Consider the following 18,577-nt stretch of genomic DNA (forward strand, 5'->3'; position numbering starts at 1 on the left):
AAGGGTTCAGTGTTCTCATCCCTAGTGTTGACCTGTGCTCAACCTGGTACACCAAGGCTTAAGAAAAAAAAGATGTAACTGGTAAAGCCTTTAATATCTCAAATCCCATAAGGCTCCTTTCATGACGATCTCCGTTCGTTACAGAAATCATCAGCTTTGTGTTATAAGACCGATTGTAAAATAGAGAAATGAACTCATTTGGAGCTTTCTGTCATCTCTGTCTATCCCGTTGCACAGCCTCTGTTCCACACCAACCAAATGCTGATTTATTAGATTCTGATAACATATGTTCACATTATTTGTTACAACAGCCCGTCCCACCCTCCACTAAAACTTGGCTCACGCTTTGCAAAATTCCTTTGTTGCAAATGGACAAACTCACCATACCAGGGCCCTTGTGTTGAGCTTTGTTTATGTTGTGTACCTGGCAACAGACATGATGTTCTTATTCATTATTCATGGAAAAAGAGCCTCATTAGTGGCAGGACACATACTGTTGCTGAGATGCCTTGTTAGGGGTTTTGAGTTCAGCAGTTGTCAATAGACTGCAGATGACCTAACCCCGACTGAATTCTGGAGGGTGTTTTGGTGCGGACTTGGCTCAGGCCTCAGTCATTTACAGTAGAAATATAATGAAGTGGCTGCTGAAGTTACTGTTCTTGTAGAACAAGCCGCAACCACACAAGACTTTTAAAAAACATGCCTCTTGTTCCTCACCCCATACCATAAAATGGGCTGTTTCAAGTTCATCCCTCCTGCTTTTCCAGGAGACCCAGAGGATCTTGACTGAATTGTTGCCTCATTTTCTGGCCCTGTACAAGGTGTGGGTGCTTTAGAGGGCTTGGAGTACAGACAGCAGTTAGGGGCGCCCTGTTCTTCACCCTGGTTCAGATGTCATCAGTCTAATCTATGAGATGCTGGAGACAGCACTTTGAATCCCAGCCTCTCCATGCCTGTTCACAGAGCCACACCCAGAGCAATAGGATTATATGTTATCTTTGCAAGTTGGAATGCTCTTGTTGGGTAGTTGTTTCTTGGATGGTTTATGGGTACAGTCCTTCTTTATTACTTTTACTCAGTGGCCGAATTTTTTAAAGAGTGCGTTGGGAAGTTGTGACATAGTGGGGTTTGTACTGCTGTTCTGACCTTTGCAAAAGGATTTAGAAGTATGGCAAGGTGCAAGGGGAAACCAACATGTTCAAAGAAAGGAGGAAGGTAACATGTATCCCTTTGCTTCAGTCTTTTTGTTCTTCATCTTTAAAACAATTTTTTTTTGTCTTTGAGTTTTAAAAGTGACATTCACAAACTCCATTTGCAGTGAAGCACATGGATCCCTCGGAGGATTACCGGTTACTTGTTCATACCTCTCTGTAATCTGCCGTCTAATTTTGATTCTGCCCTTTAGATATCTTCTCATGTTATGTTATTCCAGCCATTAGTCTGAAGTGCTGTCTTGCTATCCTTAGGAGTTTTCATACTCTTTTCAATTTGCCAACTCACATTACGGGTGGGCAGTTTTTATCCAGGTGGTTGATCCTGCTCTTAGAGTCCTTCATACAATGACTAAAATAACTGTGGCAACAGCTAGTATTTATTGAGTTCTTACATTGTGTCAGGGTCAGACATGATTCTAAGCTCTATGCAGATACACTCATTTATGCTTACCACAAGCATAGGAGGTAGATACTATTATTAGCCCCATTTTATAGCTGTGGTAACTGGAACAGAGAGAAGTTAAGTAACTTGTTCAGATGCAGAGCCTAAGACGTTAAAGTAAAGCCATGGAGATGTTATATGGTGAGAGAAAAGAGATAAACTGAGGTCAGTCTTTGTTCAGTAAGATATGAATTTCATGAAGAAAGGAAATCCAGGATAAAAAGAGGTGGTCTGACTCTAGGCCCTTGGTCTTAGCCATCTTGCTTCCACTGTCTCTGCTGTTGGCAGTATTTTTTTATTTTTATTTGTTATTAACACCACTCTTATTATTGTTATTATTAGCTATAGTTTACTGAGGACTTACAATGTGCTAAGCACATTATACACGTTCCTCTAATATAATAATAATGTTACCTATAACATCATGCACATTACCTATAGCTCTCAATAACCTGTAAGGAGGTAGTTATTCCATGTTAGCAGATGCAGAAACTGAGGCTTGTGGATTTAAGTAACTTTCAAGATCACATTCTTTGAAAACTGCAGAACTGGAATTCAAATCCAGGTCTCTCTGGCTCTAAAAGCCCATGTGTTTTTCATAAATGTAAGCTTTGCTGAAATGACTTGCTCTGCTTCTCTCACTACTTTTAGAAAGGCATGAATTAAGTGGGCCGGAGCCATGGTGCAGAATTTCAGTGATGCCAAAGTGTCTTTTAAGATTCTTTAAGAACGTGGTATATCTCTATTTGCTTGTCTTTCTGAAATTCTCTTCCAAATCTGGCTTTCTATTTTCAGTCACCTTGTGCCTGATTTCTTTAGTCACAAAGATTTGATGTGTGGCGTTCATTAATTGGAGATTTATCAACTTTTTTTTTTTTTTAGTCATACATTAGCTATAAACACAGGAATGTTTTTAAGATCATTAAGTCATCAGAACTTCTTTCAGAACAATTGAGAAAGTTGTTACAAGCTTTGGGTTGCCTTTCAAAGGTGCTTGTAGACCACCTATGTTGAAAACCTAAGTCTCAAAGATTAGGGTGGCGATGTAGAAAAGAATTCATGCATTTTTTATTCATTATCACTTGTGCATTTCAATTTTAGAAGAATCTTATAGAACAACTAAATGTGAACTTGAGTGCTATAAGATACCTTTGAGAGTGTCTAGTTTTGTCTGTCTCTAGTCAGCGGTCCTTGGGGACACAAAAGGCAGTCACAGATGATGATGAAGAGAACTTGCCCGGTGCCAGCCTGCTGAGATCAAGCCCTAGCTCTGCCTTTCACTAGCTGAGTGAACTTCGGCAAATTACTTAGTCTTCTAAGCCTTGGTTTCCTTCTCTGGAAATGGAATCAAGGCTTAGAAAGGCTGAATAACTTGCTCAAGATCACACAGCTGGGAATTTGTTGTGAAGATTAAAATAGTTAAACCATGTTAAATGTTTAGAACAGTGTGGGGTACACATTAAGTATTCAATAATTCTTAACCATTGTAAAGAGCCAGGATCACCACTCCTGAACTTCACCACTGTTCTCCATCAGTTTTGTTCAAAAGGAGAACCATATATAAAATGTTAGTTAAAATGAGGGAATAAGAGCCCCGTCTTGTGCCCCCCGAAAAGGCAGTGTTGTGGCCTACTATTAAAATTAATTATGGATCTAGTAGGACAGGTAGGTAGATAGATATTTGATAAGAATGGAAATGTTCAGTTTTATCTACTGATAATCCTTAAGCTTTTGGAAAGCCGATAAAAAAAAAGTGCCAGGAATTTCACTCTGATCAAAAAACAAATTGTTTCAGCCTTGGGGCAATTTGCACCAATGGAAATACAAATCCAAGTTCTTCTGGATATTTACTCCATTAGATCATTCAGTGATTGCCCTAAATTTGGGGACAGAAATTTCCCTGTGAGGGACAACTGGTCTTTTATATAGTCATGAATGTTATATAAATGCAACAACTGTATCAAGACCATTTTTACTGGTGCCATCGAGCCCATCCTAAATTAGCACTATTATCTGCTATCTGGTAACGTGCAGAGGGTATACTTTTAAGATCAGGACATGTTTCTAACACTGGGGGAAATACTTTCATCTCAGTAGATTGAAAACAGAGGTTCTAAAGAAAGCACTGGGGAATTACTCTATGTTGAGACTATTCAGAGAATAAGCTTTTTGCTGATACTGTTTTGCAGAGTCAGCATGTAGTTATAAGCAAAAATTTCATAAACTTTGTTCATTGCCCAAGGCCTTACAACTAACACAAGCTACTCAACTATCATAACAGTTCCTTTGAAGTAGTCACTGGATACTCTCTCTTTGCATGAGGCTATCTTCCATTTATGTTTAAGGAATGGGCAAGAATAAGAGGGATTTGAGATGCCAGGAAGACCAGTCAGTAAAATCTGTATTTAGGCCATCAGTGTCAGGCTTTGAGCGTCAGGCAGTCCAGACCTCCAAAACAGTGCTTTTCAGTCAAGTGTATAGTTGTGAGTTTTGATGCCATAGGCACAACAGCTTCTAAGATGTATCTACTACAAAATTAAACTGTATTCAAGAAAGAAGGTTTGAAATGCAATCAGTCCCTAGTGACAGACTGTAAGCCCAGTCTGGCTCCCTTTCCTGGGCTGGCTCTTATGGAAAAGGTCAAGATACCAAGGCAAGTGTTGAAGAGCATCCTTGTGTAAAAGATGGGCAAATGAATCACATAGCTGCTTCATTGGAGGGGAAAAAAAATATATATCTATATCTATATATCTATATAGATAGATATCTATCTATATCTATATCTATATCTATATCTCTATCTCTATCTCTATCTCTATCTCTATCTCTATATCTATCTATCTATAGATATAGATAGATATCTATCTATATATAGATCTATATCTATATCTATATATCTATAAATCTATATCTATAGATATATATAGATATATCTATAGATATAGATATAGATATAGATCTATATATATATCTCAGCATTGATACCATGGGCTATGGTTTCAGGCTGGTAAGCATGAATCACTGAGAAATGATGGCCTTTTATAGCTTTGTACAGGGTGTCCTGCTGACTTGGAAACCAAAAGGTAGATTTGTCAAGTGGACTAGGCCTTTGAAGTTAGCAAATGATTGTCATATTATATGCAATGAGCAGGGGTTCTAATGATAGGTATTATTTCAATAGAGACTGTATGCATGAGAAATTTCTATTGTCTCTGATGATGGAAGATTTTTTATGAATGCATACACATGTAATTCACATAGTTGGCACTCAAACAAACCCTCTAAATTTATATTGGCTTTCATAACCCTATTGCCTCGTTATCATAATTTACCAAGGTAACATCCCTCCCCAGCCGGCCGTTACCATCCCATAAACTGCCGTGCTGGACTCCAGGGCACTAGCCACAGAAGGGCTCTCTGACACAGACCTTCTGGGGTAATCCAATCCAAAAGTTGCAAATAACATCTGGTGTTTGACTTTATAGCATGAGATGAATTTTTCTGGGTGTAGTTGAGTCTGTGTTGCCTGCCCCTCCCCCTGCCCCAAATTACTAAGGTCATGTAGTATTTCCCTGATTGAATCATTGAACTCCCAGGTGGCATTTCTTTTTGAGGTTCTGGTATAGCAATCCTTTTTATTTTTTCAGTGAAGCTTTTCCCTTTGGTTGAAAGGGGACCTTAGATTGGCTTTTTAAAGGTGGGACAAAAAGACCTCAGACTGTCTTAAACCAAACCAAACCAAACCAAAACAAAACAAAACAAAACAAAAAAATAAGGACAGAATTCCACATTTCTGTGCTTTTCTTTGTATCATATCATGTACAGAAGCAAACTCAGAAATTTTACTGAAGAAAGCCACATGAAGGACAGCATCACATAATGGGATAGTCATAATACATCTCATCCAAAAATAGGTTAGGAAAGGGAAATGGGCTGCATTTTTATTTGTTTTTAATTTTTGTTTGTTTGGTCATTCAGTTTATGGCTCCAAAAGGGTCTGTCAGGACCAAATGTGTGGATTAATGTAAACTTCCAGTGTATCAATATGTTGCCTGACCAAGAAAAGGGTTGTTGTTGTTGTTTATTTATTTTATTTATTTTGAGAGAGAGAGAGTACAAGTGAGTGGGGGACAGGCAGAGAGTGAGGGAGAGAGAATCCCATGCAGGCTCCGCACTGTCAGCTCAGAACCCAACATGGGGCTTGACCCCATGAACCATGAGATCATTACCTGAGCCAAAGTTGGACGCTTAACCGACTAAGCCACCCAGGTACCCCAGGGATACTTTATATTCCATAATCTTAAATGACTATAGAGAGTAATTACGGGTTTTTTTTTCCAAATTAATTCAGCAAGGCTGCATCAGATCCTTATATTGAAAATATTAATTTTGGGGCGCCTGGGTGGCGCAGTCGGTTAAGCGTCCGACTTCAGCCAGGTCACGATCTCGCGGTCCGTGAGTTCGAGCCCCGCGTCAGGCTCTGGGCTGATGGCTCAGAGCCTGGAGCCTGTTTCCGATTCTGTGTCTCCCTCTCTCTCTGCCCCTCCGCCGTTCATGCTCTGTCTCTCTCTGTCCCCAAAATAAATAAACGTTGAAAAAAAAAAAAAGAAAATATTAATTTTTAGGTGCTTTCAGGTTCAGAGATGAGTATAACCTATTCTGTGTTGCCAAGAAGCTTTCAGTCTGGTGGAGAAAGATGTAAAGAAACCCAAACCAAAACTAACCACAGTAAATTGAGGTGAGATGTATCAGTGCTCAGTAAATCTGTTTGAAACATGCTGTAGAGGTACAGAGAAAGAAACCCTTTGAGAGCAAGCCCCGTGTTCTCTTCCCAGACACTCATGTGTGAGGGTAGACATTCAGAACAGCTGTAGTGAACGAATGACTTGTTAGTTGGAGATGCCCTATGACGTAGTGTCCTCATTTGTGAGGTGCTGTGGGACTTACTTATGCTGTCTGCTACCCTTGAAAACATTGTTTTAGAATTATAGATATGAAATTGACCCTCCACTGACCTAGCTCATGCATAGGAACAGTAGTGATCCTTTTAAAATTACATCTTGTTATTATTGTAGATGAACAAAAGGAAATTAGGTCAAAAAGATGATCACTGAAAAAACTGTTCTATCTAAAGTTTTGCCCCATGGGTTTTCTGAGACACGTCAGATTGACAGTTTTACTCATAATTACATAAATTTCTCCCAAGATTATTACACTGAATTTCAAGTTTGATATTATGAGCGTTTATGACTTTTGAAAACTTAAGAGTCATTCTCCCTGAGATGACCTTTTCTTTCAGTGGCCTCATTCCCATACAGGGTCCTAGGGAGCCAGAAGAGGTGTGGTTTGCCTTCCCTGTTTTTGGCCAAAAACCCTTCTACTTTCCTTCAACCTTGTCAGCTTGTATTCTTGCTTTCTTCCTGCCTCACTTTTTAATTCCACTGCTGTTTCAAATAGACATCTAGATTTAGGACACCAGTACCGTTTCACCCATTTTGCTAAAACTGCAGAAGCAGTGATAAATGCAGTACACATGTTGAGAAATAACAAGTTTCTGGCGCCCTCCTTAAACACCCATCAGTACTGACACTTTTGGCTTCCAGAAGCTAAATTAGGTCTAAATGTTTACATATCAAAGGGAGCTAATATCAGGTGATTTGAGATGTTAGTATATTAACCTAAGATTTCATTCAGCAAACACAGAACCACCAGCTATGTTTTGGGCAGTGTTTTGGATTGTGGGTACAAAGTGATGAAGAAACAGTTTTATTCCTGAAACTCACCATGTAAGTAGGAGAGGGGAGTAAGAAAACAGTTGCTGTAAAGACTGCAAGGAAACCTTCCTGGTGGAGGTGGAGTCTGAATTGAGCCAGACAGTGAAAATACTAGAGACAAAGAGCTCATGGAAAAGTTCAGGAGCAAGATTGACCCAGCCTGCATGGAGTACTCCATGTATCCTATAAAGCAGAGGGATGGTGGAAGGCTACAGCAAAGGCCTGAATATGCTTTGGGCAAGTTAGGTAGGGACCAGATCTCACAGAGCTTTGGACCTAATTCTATAGGCCCTGGAGAGAGACCATGCATGAGGCAATCTCAGCAGAGATGGTCTCCAGTCTGACCTCAAAGTGGAGAGAGTGGCACAGTGGATTCGTACTATTTTTTTGACTTGAGGTGGTTGAGGGATGAGCACATGATGTTAGAGCACTAGAGGGAGTGGAAACACATGGTGTTAGAAGACATCAGGGAGTAAAAAGCCACTGAAGAGCACCGGTGAGGTGGTTTCAGATGCTGCAAAGAAGCAGGATTCTATCAGGGAGATATTTGCTCAGTCTTTCAACCAATCAGTGTAAAAGAGTTTGTTAGAGTTTGGTTTTTAATCTTTAAACAACTAATGGGAATCCCAGTACAGAAACTTTTTTTATTTCCTGGGTTATTAAAACTTATTATTTTAAGCTATAACCATTTAATTTCATTTGCTTTCTGGTGATCTCTTAACTACAGGAAATTGAGGCCTATGTAGACCTAGCATATACCTTGGATAATCTGTTGGGGGGGGTGTAACTAAGACACAGTTAGAGCCTGCCAAGACTCATACAGCCCATTAACATCAGGTAACTTCTGCTGAGTCATAACAATGACACGGGGAGAAAAAATGTGGAATGGGGAACAGGTGTGAGTGTCCACCTAGTCCTTAAAGGTTGTGAATTTAGAGAGTGCAGTACAGGATGTGAATGCCTGTGTGTGTGGATCTACAGGTCTCATTTGCCAAAAGCAGAGCATCCTATAAATCCGTGCTTTGCTGACACTTCAGTTAGTACTAAAGTGGTCAAAGCCTAAGAATAATTAATATGCTGAATTTAATTTTTACCAAAATGGAAGAACCTTAAGAGAAGGAGATCATGTTGTCTTCTTATAGCTCACAGTCGTAAAAGTAGGGAGCATTAGACAGATTTCCTGAATCTAAAAACAAACAAGTAGCAACAAAAGCCAAAAGCTATGCCCTTTTTTAAGTTAGAGGAAAGATAAATATAAACCCCTAACTTGAGACTCAATAAACAACTTTGTGCTGACACCATTTGGCAAAGGAAGACACAGAGAGTTTTAAGTGGAGAGTGGTTCAAGAAGGATGGGAGAATCTACAAGATGACATTATAGGTATTCCCAACTGGAAGAAAATGTAAAGGAAGACAAATGATTAAAGTATATGAAAGGTCAGAATGACAAATAGTTAAAGTGGGGTAGAGCTTGTAAGCAGGTACTAAAGGTGGCTAAAGTTCAGAGGAGGCAAAAGTCTCAAGACTTTCTTTATGCGGCTGTTTTCTGAGCAAAATGATGCAGCAAGTATAAGGATGATAAGGGGAGTACACGCAAGTATCACAGTGGCAGTATGGGGTGGTGACAAGAACCTGCTATTGCGAGACCAGTTCTGTTACTAATTAGTAAGTAAGCTCATAAGCATTTCACTTAGCTTCTCTGGTCCTGTATTTCTTCATCTGTAAAATAAAAGATTTTATTGACCTTCACAGTTGTGTGCTGTTGTCCAATTCTTTGATCTATCCTGTAGTTCTCCTATTTGGAGAACACAGTAATGTGTTTATAAGTTGATGAGAATATGCCTTTATTCACTCCTATATTCTGTTTGCCCTCAATAATTGTGATTCTCTTTTTGTTTTTTTAGAATTTCAGCAAATATGTCAATACCAGTAAAATTCTAGGAGATGACTATATGTGGTTTATTATAACATTTAGGAAAGAAAGAGGTGATTGAAGATCTAACATGGAATTACGAAGGAAGTTGTGCTAAATAAAAACAGACAAGATAGTGGATGTGAAAATATTTGTGGTCTATACAGTAACATTTAAGTGTTTCTTATTAATTTAAATGGCCATTTTCTACATATTTCTGAATTAGAAGAATGCCATAGACATATCCTTATTTAATTAAAACATTTGATAATGTTTTGAATGCTACCTTTTTAGGTAATGTGGAACAATGTAGTCATAATACCTATTGTATCTTTAATGTTTATTTATTTTTGAGACAGAGACAGAGCATGAGTGGGGGAGGGGCAAAAAGAGAGAGGGAGACACAGAATCCGAAGCAGGCTCCAGGCTCTGAGCTGTCAGCATAGAGCCCGATGTGGGACTTGAACTCACAGATCGTGAGATCATGACCCGAGCCTAAGTCAGACACTTAACTGACTGAGCCACCCAAGCACCCCAATACCTATTGTATCTTTAAGAAATGGTATGATTTAATGGTATAAGTGGTATATATAATATCTATTATTACCATTAATAAATGGTTGCACATTCATCATTGCAGACCATTGCAGATTTAGGGTGATCTCTAGAATGTCATTCCTGGATCCTTTCCTTGGTATTGCCATGGTCAGTATTTTTATAAATCAGACCTCATAGACAACGTGGCACAGTTCAAAATCATGTGCTGTGGGGACAGCTCATATTTGTTTTAACTGTGTGATACTGGCATATTTCTTAACCATTATATGTCTCGCTTTTCCCATCTGTAAAAGAGGGCTAGCAGTTAAGTCCTATCTCAAAGGGTTGCTCTGAGGATTAGGCAGCATAATGTGTATAAGTGATTAACACCAGCGCCTGGCATTTAATAGGCCATTGATAAATGTTAGCAGCAATTTTGATGATGATAACAATCATATGGGGAGGAAGGTATGCCTATGGATTGTATGGCACAAAGCTGTGGTTGGTAGCTTGAGTCAGAATGATGACTAATAGGCTGGAATGATATTCTGAAACTATTAATTAAAACTCAGTGGTTTAGATTTCATCTTAAGATTTAAAATGTAATGGAATCAAATATGAAATCCTGCTTATAGGTTCATAAATTTTCATGGTTTCAGTAAAAGAGAAAAGATTTGGCTTTGGCTGAAATTAATTTGATAGAACCTGGATGGTTTTGTTGACTACACAATCACAGGAACAAATGAGGACTTCCAGCTGCCCCACACCAGGGTCATCCTAGCTGTTATTCAGAGAGGTGTTATGGCTGTACTTCCTCAAACTGTACATTTCCCTAGAACTCTGTACTGGTCAGGTTTCAGGGATTTAGGGGATTATTTTCACTTCTAATTCGCATATTTTGAAATCACTCATGACTCCATAACAAAAATAAATGAGAAGTTCTGAAGAATATATCAGTTGAGGAATTAGAAGTATTTATTCTGGAAAAGATTAGGTTTAGAGGAGACATTTAAACCATTTTAATATTTGAAAGGCTGACTTGAGAAATGATCAGATTCTTTTATGTTATGGAAGGCAAAACTAGTAAGTAACTTTGGATAAGGATTTGTAGAGAGAATTGGCGGGGGGAGCAGAATGATAAAAGGCAACTGAAATGTTATGGAAGTTAGGTTGAAGTAAGAGAAGACAGCTTCACATGGCCCAGGATTATAGGTTTGTTTTTAAAAATTGTTTTTATTGAGGTATAAATTACCTATAGTAACATGCACAAATCTGAAGTGCAGAGCGGGATAACTTTTCACTTTTATATACACCTGTGTTATCACCATCCAGGATCATAAAACTTTCCATCATCTCAGAAGGTTGCCTCATGCCCTCTTCTGGCCAATAACTGCTTTCCAGGCCAGAAGTAATCATTTGTTTCTGATCTCTGTCACCATATACTAGTTTTGCAAACTTTCACACAACCACTTTGGAGCACTGTTTAACGGTTTAAACATGTGTCTGTTTTCTGACTCAGCAATTTCATTTCTAATTACCTATCTAAGAGAAATGAGTTTTACTCCCCCCCCCCCCCCCACCGAAAACCTTACACAGGAATGGTCACAACAGCTTTATTCATAATAGCCCAAACCTGGGAAACAATCTAAATAAATAGCTATTAGAAAGAAAATAAACATGTTGTGGTATATCCACACAATGAAGTACTACTCAGCAATAGAAAAGAATAAAGTACTGATACATGCTCCACATGGATGAATCTCAGAAACATGCTGAGTGAAAGAAACCAGACGCGAAAGAGAACATACTCTATGGTTCCAATGAAAGACTTTCATGACAATTTGATTTTGAAAACCTAAGACAGTTGGAGAAAGTTCTTTGCCTTTCAGAAAAGGACCTGTATAAAACAAAAGATGGCCAAGAAGTAGAAGAAAAATTAAACTAAAGCCGGGAGTTCAGCTTTGCTTAAGTGAGAAACATTTATTTAGCATTCCTTGTGTCTGCAATTATGCGATATCTCATTATTTTGTTTCTTTTCATGTCCTTTTTGGATTCTAATTGTTTGTTTGGATTTGTTTTTATTCTTCCTGAAGTTTCTTTTTATTTTTCCCCCCTTCTTTTATAATAGCAAATATCCGTGTCATTACCTAAGATTATTTATTATCTTAATCATACTGTGTATTACATGACATCTACTTTCTTTTTTAAACCACTCTTATTAGAGCACTCTAACCTCCGTCTCCAGTATGGTCCAGTCGATCTCTAGCCAAGTTTCATAGCTGTTATTATGATGACTTCTCTGAACATATTCCTTTTTAAGAACATTAGTTTTTGTAGCTAACATTTTTCTCCTTCTTGGATTCTTTCTTTTATTAAAAAATGTTTTAATTCCAGTACAGTTAATAGGCTGTGTTATATTAGTTTCAAATGTACAATATAGTGATTCAATAATTTTATACATTACTCAGTGCTCATCATGATAAGTGTAATCTTAATCCCTTTCACCTTTTCACCCATCCTCCCCACCTCCCCTGTGGTAACCATCAGTTTGTTCTCTATAGTTAAGAGTTTGTTTTTTGGTTTGTTTCTTTTTCCTTTGTTCATCTGTTTTTTAAATTCCATGTATGAGTGAAATCATATGGTATTTGTCTGAGTGACTTATTTCACTTAGCATTATATTCTCTAGATCCATCCATTTGTTGCAAATGGCAATATTTCAGTCTTTTTTATGGCTGAGTAATATTCCATTGTATGTCTACACCACATTTTCTTTATTCATCAATCAGTGGACACCTGAGTTGCTTCCATAATTTGGCTATTGTAAATAATGCTGCAATAAACATAGAGGTGCATATATCTTTTCAAATTAGTGTTTTCATATTCTTTGGGTAAGTGCCCAGTAGTGGAATTACTGGATCATATGGTAATTCCATTTTTAATTTTTTGAGGAATCTCCATACTGTTTTCCAGAGTGGCTGCACCAGTTTGCATTCCCACCAACAGTGCAGGAGGGTTCCTTTTTCACCACATCCTTGCCAACACTTGTTTCTTATTTTTTTGGTTTTAGCCATTCTAATAGGAGTGATTTGCATTTACCTGATGATGTTGAGCATTGTTTCATGTGTCTGTTGGCCATCTGGATGTCTTCTTTGGAGAAATATCTGTTCATGTCTTCTGCCCATTTTTGATTGGATTATTCGCGTGTGTGTTTGTTGAGTTGTATAAGTTCTTTACATGTTTTGGATGCTAACCCTTTATTTGATATGTCATTTTCAAATATCTCCCATTCAGGAAGTTGCACTTTAGTTTTTTATTGTTTCCTTTGCTGTACAGAAGTTTTTTATTTTGATGTAGTCCCAATAGTTTATTTTTGCTTTTGTTTCCCTTGCCTGAGGAGGCATATCTAGAAAAATACTGCTATGGCCTATGTCTGAGAAATTACTGCCTGTGCTCTCTATTAGGGCTTCTATGATTTCAGCTCTCACATTTAAGTCCTTAATCCATTTTGAGTTTATGTTTGTGTATAGTGTAAATAAGTGGTCCAGTTTCATTGTTTTGCATGTAGCTGTTCAGTTTTCCCAACACCATTTATTGAAGAGACTGTCTGGATTCTAATTCTTAGAAGGACTTTTTGTAATTATGGTAGGTACATGCACGTATGAAAGAGAGGCACTGCATAGAGTGGTTTTGAAGTTTCTTCCTCAAAATAAAATTTCTGAATAAATTATAAGCAATATTGGAAGGCAGCTTTTTTTTGTTATTCCTGCTCAAAACTTCTGATACTACTTGTTTTCATCACTACTATTAGCTATTCTGTTTCCCTTATCATTTTATCTATTTCCCTAGTGGTAAAAGCATGAAATCATGGCAGAAAGACAAAATTACAGAGGCAGAGAATAGATTAGTGGTCACCAGGGGACAGGTATGGGTAGGAAGGGTACAAATAAAGGGGTAACACAAGAGAGTTCCTTTGGAACTTTGTGTATTTTGATGGTGGTGGTAGTTAGATGAATCTAGCCATGGGATAAAATTTCATAGAACTACACACACACACATGAATGCATGTAAAAAAAAGGTGAAAATTGAACAAGGACTGTAATTTCCTTAATAGTACTGTACCAATGTCAGTTTCTTAGTTTTGATATTATACTACAGTTATGTAAGATGTCACCATTGGGGGAAGCTGAGAAAAGCATTCACAGTACAGGGTACTATTTTCACATCCTTCTGTGAGCCTACAATTATTTCAAACTTTCTGTGAGTCTATAAGTTTCAAACTTATAACAGGCAACAACAACCAAGTCTCAGCATTATTTTTAAAGAAATGAAAGAGGTAGCACTCACGAATAAGCAGCCCATAATAACAAGCTTTCTCCTAAGGTAGTGTATATGGTGTTTCTTAAAAGTGAGCCAAGACATGCAGTTCTGGTCTCTGATTTAGATGTTAGGCAGTGATTAGATTAAAATATGGTTAATCAGTGCACACTGCAAAAGGATCATGCTAACTTTCATGAAGTATATAAGTATATGCAGTAGATCTCTGGTCTGACTTCACTTCATGTAAGTTCTACCTTTGTCTGTCTATGCTGTCTCTGTCTGGTTCCACCAATGTATTTGCTTATGAACTTGCTTCCAACAATTTGTAGAACAGAATTCTTTTTATAGCATTATTGTTATCTTTTAAACATTCACTTATTTACATGTACTCACAGGAAGCTTTGGAAATACAGATAAAAAAAATTCCCTATAATCCCACCACTCAAAAATAAATACTGTTGATATTTTGTATGTATAATTCCAGTTTTATTATCCCTGTGCATATAAATGCTTTTTAAAAACATATGAAATCATAATTTTATAAACTTATTTTACTTATTGATGTACTTATAACAATGCACCATTTTCCCAGATCATTACTTTTCCAACACATGATTTAATGACCACATAGAATTGCACCCTGTGGATGTACAGCACCTTAACTAATCTTCTGTTATTGGCCGTTTAGGCTGTTTCCAGTTTTCCACCATTAGAAACAGTATTGTCATCAGCATCCTTAAGGCTCATTTTTAATGCACATGACTTTTTCTCTTAGGAAAGAGTCTCAGAGGTGGAATTGCTGGGGTAGGCAAAATGTCAAAGCTTTTGCTTTTTATTGTGAAAGATAAGCATCATTTTAAAAAAATATGTTGTATGAATAGACACTTCTTTAAAGAAGACATCCAGATGGCCAACAGGCACATGAAAAGATGCTCAGTGTCACTCCTCATCAAGGAAACACAAATCAAAACCACACTCAGATACCATCTCACGCCAGTCAGAGTGGCTAAAATGAACAAATCAGGAGACTATAGATGCTGGTGAGGATGTGGAGAAATGGGAACCCTCTTGCACTGTTGGTGGGAATGCACACTGGTGCAGCCGCTCTGGAAAACAGTGTGGAGGTTCCTCAAAAAATTAAAAATAGATCTACCCTATGACCCCGCAAGAGCACTGCTAGGAATTTACCCAAGGGATAAATGGAGTGCTGATGCATAGGGGCACTTGTACCCCAATGTTTATAACAGCACTTTCAATAATAGCCAAATTATGGACAGAGCCTAAATGTCCATCCACTGATGAATAGATAAAGAAATTGTGGTTTATATACACAACGGAACACTACGTGGCAATGAGAAAGAATGAAATATAGCCTTTTGTAGCAACGTGGATGGAACTGGAGAGTGTTATGCTAAGTGAAATAAGTCCTACAGAGAAAGACAGATACCGTATGTTTTCACTCTTATGTGGATCCTGAGAAACTTGACAGAAGACATGGGGGAGGGGAAGGGAAAAAAAAGAGAGGGAGGGAGGCAAACCTTAAGAGATCTTAAAAACTGAGAACAAACTGAGGGTTGATGGGGGGTGGGAGGGAGGGAAGGGTGGGTGAGGGATATTGAGGAGGGCACCTGTTGGGATGAGCACTGGGTGTTGTATGGAAACCGATTTGACAATAAATTTCATATTAAAAAATATGTTGTAAAGAAAACCTTAATTGAATAAGATTGCTTTACCTACGGGGAAACTTAGGATCAGTTTCTTTAGAATGATTTCTCACTTCTTAGAGACAACTGCCGTTACCAAATAGGTTAATTGCTTTGACTGACTTAGAAGAAAAACATTGAAACTATCTAAATAAACAAGTTATGCAAGAATTTTTTGCTATTTTTTTTATTTTTGTTAAGCAATGAGAGTAAAAGTAATTTATTCAAATAAGAAGAAAACAAATGGAATCACATGCCACTAGTGAGGAATGGAGTATTTACGTTTCCCCCTCTTCCCATTTGATACTGATTAAAACATATTTTTGGTTATTTACTTTTTAAGCATTATGACTGTGCACATATACCACCAGCTTTACATACAGTGAAGGAGTATGGGTAAAAAAATTTATGGGAAAAATGCACTACAGTAGTTGTAATGTTGCAGAATTTTGTCACATTTTTCTAGTTGTGAATGTCCTGTTCGTGAGCATGAAGAGGCCTGGTTCTGGATTAAAGATCATCATTGATTGGGCACCTGTATTTTGCTGGTATACCTCAGTTGCATGTTTTTCTAAGTGGGTGAATATGTCACTTTGCTTGTTTAGGTAACCATCAAAACAATCTGATCCCTCTCATGAAGCTAAATCCTTAACAACAGGTTTTTTCTAGTTTATCAAGTGAGACTCCCTGTTATGCTGCCACCTCCAGATAATTATGACCATTGTTTTCAGCCTCAACTCGTTTCTTGGACTTTTCATTAGTCCCTTCTTCAATGGGAAGATGCTCAACACAGAAGGAACACAGATCATGCCAGGAAGGATGGAAACAAGATTTGGATACTTTTTTTTTAATGTTTTTATTTTATTTTTGAGCCTGAGCCACCCAGGCGCCCCGAGATTTGGATACTTTTTATATACAAAGTCTGAACTAAAAAAAAAAAAAAAGGTCTGGGGCGCCTGGGTGGCTCAGTCGGTTAAGTGTCCGACTTCAGCCAGGTCACGATCTCGCGGTCCGTGAGTTCGAGCTCCGCGTCGGGCTCTGGGCTAATGGCTCAGAGCCTGGAGCCTGTTTCCGATGCTGTGTCTCCCTCTCTCTCTGCCCCTCCCCCGTTCATGCTCTGTCTCTCTCTGTCCCAAAAATAAATAAACGTTGAAAAAAAAATTAAAAAAAAAAAAAGGTCTGAACTTTTAAGTAGATCTACAGTTTTATTACCTTCCAATTAGGGTCAATGAATGGACCCTAATAAACAAGATATTTGATTCTGGGATTGATTTCCTACACTAGGAAGCAGTTAAATGTTTAGACGTTGGAAAAGCAACAAGACAGATCCATAAGTGTTTGGAATTCTTCTTTTTTCTCCTTCTTAGTCATAAGCGTATCATTTTACACTATGCATATAGTGGTGAAATTTTGTTTGAACATAATTTATGAGATCAGGATTACAAAGACTCCTTTTCCTTTCAGTTCTTTGTTGGAATTTTCTATGATTATTTATTTATTTTTTTTATCAATGGCATTGAAATTTCCCTCAGAGAAATTCCTCATGCTGAGATTGGTGGTAAATACTTACTACTGGATTAGGGATTGTTATTCTTTTATGAACTTATTTTCTTCTGTGGCTGTCTGTTATGGGGCTGGTCATGGGACTTGCTTTTCATTCTTACTATAATGTAATTCTTTTTTTTAAGTTTTTATTTAAATTTCAGTTAGCATACAGTGTTATATACAGTGTTATATTGACTTCAGGTGTATAATATAGTGATTCAATACTCTGTACATCACCCAGTGCTCAGCACAAGTGCACTCCTTAATCCCCATCACCTATTTAACCCATTCCCCCCAACCCGCCTCCCCTCTGGTAACCATCAGTTGGTTCTTTATACTTAAAGAGTCTGTTTCTTGGTTCCTCTCTCTTTCTCTCTCTCTCTCCCCCTTCTCTCTCTCTCTTTCTCTCTTCCCTTTGCCCCTTTTGGATTTTATCCACTGTAATGTAATTCTTTTGAAGTTGAAAACAGCCCTGTGAAGAAGCTGGCAGAACATTCCAGGTGATAAGAGTTTCTCTAGCATAGAGTGAATTTTGCAGCATTGGGAATGGTGTATTTTTACCTGGCCTGAATTAAGATGATATTTCTCTGTCATAGTATAAATGTGGTTCAGTGTTAAAGAAATACTATTCTGGTAAGAAATAGAGTCATAATTTAAACGCAAATTTTTCCCCAAAAGGGACTACGTTTTTGAGTTTATCTATTCTCAGCTGTATCTTTTACTTTTGTTTCCCTTTAAACTCATCATCTGAATCTGTTACCTGCTCCCTCTTCTCCATGTAAATTTTCTATACAAACTGAGAGGAACTGTTTCTTGGAGAAACAAATGAGGCTTCATATGAAAGAGGATTTCCTTTGGGTTTGAATGAACAAAAATTATATAGATTTCTAAATATTTCACATATATATACTTATATATAAAGATTTTTCATATATGTTATAATAAATGTATTGCTTTTTTAACAAAAAACTGAATATGAACTTCTTGAAATTTAATGCAAAAGAAATCTGGTTTAAATCTGACCACTAAAAAATAATTTATTTAGGTGTTTTTTTTTTAAGTTTATTTATTTATTTTGAGGGGGGTGGAGAGAGAGAGAGAGAGAGAAGGAAAGAGAAGCAGTGGGAGAGGGA

At 37.6% G+C, this 18,577-nt stretch overlaps 1 protein-coding gene across 5 annotated transcripts in view; it reads left to right on the forward strand.

Moving 5' to 3' along the window:
• Positions 1-18,577, forward strand: part of ST7 (suppression of tumorigenicity 7) — a 252,225-nt gene that overhangs the window by 193,084 nt on the left and 40,564 nt on the right. The window lies entirely within an intron of this gene.

Source organism: Prionailurus bengalensis, chromosome A2 (assembly GCF_016509475.1).
Source record: "Prionailurus bengalensis isolate Pbe53 chromosome A2, Fcat_Pben_1.1_paternal_pri, whole genome shotgun sequence".
NCBI lineage: Eukaryota > Metazoa > Chordata > Mammalia > Carnivora > Felidae > Prionailurus > Prionailurus bengalensis.